Source organism: Callithrix jacchus, chromosome 9, assembly GCF_049354715.1.
Source record: "Callithrix jacchus isolate 240 chromosome 9, calJac240_pri, whole genome shotgun sequence".
Lineage (NCBI taxonomy): Eukaryota > Metazoa > Chordata > Mammalia > Primates > Cebidae > Callithrix > Callithrix jacchus.
In genome coordinates, this window is record NC_133510.1 from 47,288,437 (window position 1) to 47,293,824 (window position 5,388).

General features: G+C 34.4%; 1 protein-coding gene across 15 annotated transcripts in view; it reads left to right on the forward strand.

Annotated features, from left to right (window-relative positions):
• The window catches only part of SOX5 (SRY-box transcription factor 5), a 1,034,770-nt gene that overhangs the window by 571,886 nt on the left and 457,496 nt on the right, over positions 1-5,388 (forward strand). The window lies entirely within an intron of this gene.

Below are 5,388 nucleotides of genomic sequence, written 5' to 3' on the forward strand. Positions count from 1 at the left end.
TTCTTATTTCCTGACTTCTTTTTGCTTTGAGTTAATTTGATTTTCTTCTTCTTCTTTCTAAGGATGCAAACTGAAGCCATTGATTTGAGAAATTTATTTTCTACTATACAGCTTAAAGCTATATATTTTCCCAAAGCACTGCTTTAGCTGTATCCAATGAATTTTATTTGTTATTTTCATTTAGCTCACACTATTTTCTTTCCTTTATTTATTTATTTAATTAACTTATTTAGCCACAGGGCTTCAGTTTGTCTTCTAGGCTAGAGTACAATGGTCTGATTGTACTCACTGCAGCTTTGAACTCCTGAGCTCCAGGGTTCCTCCAACCTCCGCCTCCCAAGTAGCTGTGACTACAGGTGTGCACCACCATACCTCGTTATTTAAAAAAAATTTTCATAGAGAAGGGGTCTCACTTTGTTGGCTAGGCTAGTCTTGAACTCCTAGCCTTGCTTTTGCCTCTCAATGTACTGGGATTACAAGTGAGAGCCATTATACCCAGCCTAGCTCACACTACTTTCTACTTTTCTCTGTGATTCTCTTCTTTGACCTAAGGGTTTAGAAATGTGTTTTTAATTTTTGAATAATTACAAATTTTTAAAACTTTCTTCTGGTATTTATTTATAATTTAAATCCATTTAGATTTAATCTAATTTAGGCTGCATTTGGTGGCTCATGCTTGTAATCCCAGCACTTTGAGAGGCCAAGGTGGGAGGATCACTTGGTTCAGAAGTTCGAGACTAGCCTGGGCAACATAGTGAGACCTTATTTCTGTTTTAAAAACAAAACATTAGTTGACCTGATGGTGTGCACCTGTGGTCCGTATACTTGGGAGGCTAGGCAGGTGGATCACTGGAGCCCAGGGTGTTGAGGCTATAGTGAGCCATGATTACATTACAATACTCCAATCTGGGTGACAGAGTGAGATCCTGTCTTAATTTTTTTTATTTAAATCTAGTTTAAATCATACTGTGTATGATTTCAAGTCTTTTGCAATCATTAAAACTTTTTTATGACTTACTATATGATGTATCGTGGAGAATGCTCCATATATACTTGAAAACAGTGTGTATTCTTCTGCAAGAAGGAAGCATCCTACAGATTTCAGTTAGGTCAAATGTTTGATAGAGTTGTTCACTTCTTGTATATCCTGGCTAATTTCTATCTCTCTTATGATTTCTGTGTGCATGGAATATCTTTTTTATTATTTCACTTTCAACTTATTTGTGTCTTTAAAGTGTATTTCTTATAGTTCACATATAATTAGATATATATGTATATTTTAAAAATCTTGCCTTATAGTCTCTCCCTTTTGATTCCAGTGTTTTGTGCATTTATATTTAATGCAGTTATTACAGGGTTGGATGTACACCTTCCAGTTTGCCATTTGTTTTCTATGAATCTTATATCTGTTCTTCAAGTCCTCCTTTATTGCTTTCTTTGTGATAAATATGGTCTAGTCTTATTATAATTCCTTTATTTATTTCACACACTCAAATATACAAATACAGTTAGTTATTAGTGGTGTTGTAGAAATTACAAATGCATTTCCAATTATTACAACATACATCAGATGAATAGTAACCTAATTTGTAAAATGCTGACTTTACTTCAATATAGTTCAGTCTTTCCCCTTATTTGAGCTATTATTACAATATATATTTGCATATATACTAAGAAATACTATAATTATTGTTTTATGTACAATCCTATGCCTATTAAAACAGTTTGGAGAAAAAAAGATGAAAATATATTTAATTTTTTAAATATTAAGACCACATATTTATATTTTCTAGTGCTCTTCATTTCTTTCTGTGGATTGAAGTTACCAACTTCTTATCTATTCTAATTTTCTTGCTCCATTATTGCTCCATTCACTCCACCTCCTTTTTGCTAGTGTGTGTGTGTGTGTGTGTGTATAATTTATGTATTATATAATATACATATGTAATGCCATATATATATATAGATAGATACAATACACAACATGTATATATAAAACATCTTCTTATACTATGAGCCCCAAAATATAGGTTTATAACCTTCATAACCCATTAAGAGATGATATTAGAAAATAGTGTGTTTATATTATCTTTATACTGTCTTTAGGTGCTCTTTATTTCTTTAGGTGGAATCAAGTTACCATTTGGTCTTCTTTTAGATCAAAGGACTTTCTTTAGTATTTTTTTTAAGGAAGGTATACCAATGTAGCAATGCTCTCTCATTATTTGTTCATCTGGAAACATCTTTGTTTCTCCATTTTTTGAAGGATAGCTTTCCTATATGTAAACTTCTTGATTAACAGTTGATATTTTTCCTCTAGCACATTAATTATTGGATAGTAGTATAATTATTGCTTTATATAATTGACTTTTTAAAAGTAAAAGACTTATTGTTAAGCTTTATTGAGGTATAACTGACTAACAAAAATTGAGTATATTCTAGGTGTACCGTACAATTTTTGATATGAAATGGTTACCACAATCCAGCTACATGACATATCTATAACCTCAGATAGTTACATTCTTGTGGTGAGAATACTTATTATCCATTCTCTTAGGAAAATTTAAGTATATTGTGCATTATTATTAACTATGGTGACCATGTTATATACTGAGTCTCCAGAACTTATCTTATAACTGCAAAGTTACACTCTTTGGTCAACATCCCCTCAATTCTTTCACCCCCTCCTTCACCCTTGGTAACCCCTGTTCTAGTCCCTGCTTCTAAGCATTCAGTTTATTAAGATATTACATGTAAGTGACATCATATAGCATACTCTTGTCTTTTAAGTTACTTAAGAGAAGCAACGGTACACATACATACACACATACACACACACACACACACACACACACACACACACAGAGTCTTTTTTATTTATCTATGTAAATGTCCTAACCCAGTGCTTTGGACTTTTTTTTTTTGTTCTGATGAGGATTTTGCTTTAAACTTAATGTGGTTATGTTTTATATTAGTTATTTTTTTGATTCCTTTTAAAATTATCTCTTGGTCTTTAACTTTTAATAACTTGATTGTTTCTAGGTGTGGATTTCTTTTGTTTGTCATACTTATGGTTTGTTGGCTTCTTGAGGTTATATTTAATGTTTTTCATTAAATTTGTGAATTTTATGACCATTATTACACTTCAAATAATTTTAGCCCCTTTTTCCCCTCTCCTCTTCTTTCCAAGACTCCAATTATTCATATGCTGGTATACTTGAAGTATTCCCACAGGTCTTTGAGAAGGCTTTGTTCTTAATTCATCTCATTCTTTTCTTTTTTCCCCTATCCTCCCTAAGATAAGTTCAATTGATCTATCTTCAGAATAGCTAATTATTTCTACAGGCCAGACAGATCTACTGTTGCCCCTCCAGTAAAATTTTCATTTCAGTTACTATATTTGGAAAAATACAGCTGAAAAGCTTTAGAATTTTTTTCAGTCATTTTTATCTTTATGTTGATATATTTGATGAATCATTGTTGTTACATCTTCTGTCATTCTTTTTTTTTTTTTTTGAGATGGAGTTTCACTCTTGTTACCCAGGCTGGAGTGCAATGGCGCGATCTCGGCTCACCGCAACATAAGCCTCCTGGATTCAGGCAATTCTCCTGCCTCCGCCTCCTGAATAGCTGGGATTACAGGCATGTGCCACCATGCCCAGCTAATTTTTTGTATTTTTTAGTAGAGATGAAGTTTCACCATGTTGACCAGGATGGTCTCGATCTCTTGACCTCGTGATCCACATGCCTCGGCCCTGTCATTCTTAGAACAGTTTAATTTATTGTACATGATTCTCATAGCAGTTTTGAAGTTTTTGTTAGGCAAGTTTTACACCTGGGGTCCCTCATAAAGTTTCTTTTAACTTATTTTCCCCCGTGTTTGAGTCACTGTTTCCTATTTCTTTACGTGTTTTGCAATTTTTCGTTGAAAACTGAACAGTTTGATAATATAGCAGTGCTGGGTTCTGACCACTTCACCTCACACGCCACCCTAGTAGTAGTTGTTGCTGTTTCTGTTTCATTTTGATCAATGATTTGCCTGGACTAATTTTGGAAATTCCATCTTGCCTCTAATGGGTATAGCTGATGCTCTGCCTAATGTTCCTTTTTATAGAAAAATGTTGTTTAATCTTTTCATTTTAAAATCTGTCTTCCTAGGGTTTCCTCTAAATTGTTTTAGTGGTCAGACATTGACTTGTCAAAGGTTGTGCTTAAGCATGTTCAGCCAAGAGGACTTCCATCCTTTGCTGATGGATCAGCGTTCGCATTGAGAAACACATTGAAAAAGTTCGGGTAGTTTATGAAGCTGCCCTGTCTTTTACTTTCTTCACATATAAGACATTACATTCAGGCAAATCTGAGTAGATAACTAGGATTCTCTCCACCACCTTATGCTGATGTTTACAGCCTTCCCAACCCCAGGATATGTGCACGTTTATCACGGCCCACTGTGTCTGGTGCTTTCTTCAGATCTCGCTATAAAATTTCTGACTGTAGGCAGGTCCACTGCTTATCTCCAGTATTGTAATCTCAGGCAAGCTGTGATAGTGCCCTTCTCTGACTGTTGGCCACCTAGGATTGCTATTGTTTTTGACAACAGCTCAGGACATGGGCCTTTCCAAGCTCAGCTCAAAATTGTTTCTTCTCTGTCTGTTAGGAAAGCTGGTATCCCTTACAATTTGCTATGTCCTGGTAGAAATAGAGCAATGAAGAGAATGGGGCTGGTGAATAAGGTAGAAACTAAAGGATGCAATGCCACAGACTCTTACTGTTCTTCTGAAGCTTAATAGATTTTCTCGAATAAATATTTCACCATTTTTTTCTATGCCTTTCATCAATTTTTAGATCTGAAATGGTTGTTTGGGACAGTTATGCAGCTTTATCTTTGCTTTGTGAGAAAATGTGCTGAATTCTCCATGTGGCCATTCAAGAAGGCTCTCCTTCAACATTTTTAATGTGAAATTTGTATGACATAAAATTAGGCATTTTAAAGTGTACAATTCAGAGGCATAGTCATTCACAAGGTTGTACAATCACCACTTCTGTGTGGTTCCAAAACAGTTTAATTACCCCAAAAGAATATCCCATACTTATTAAGCAGTCACTCTTATTTTCTCTTACCATTAGACAGACCCTGGCAACACAAATCTTCTTTTTGCCCTGTGAATATACCTGTTCTTTATATTTCATATAAATAGAATAATACAGAACAGGTAAATTCATAGGACATGCTTACATCACATGCTTCTTTCACTTAGCTTATTGCTTTGGAAGCACATACACGTTGTAACATGTATTAGTAATTCACTTCTTTTCATGGTGAAGTAATAATCCATTGTGCATGTAGGACAGGTTTTATTCATCCACACACTTGCTGATGGATATTGG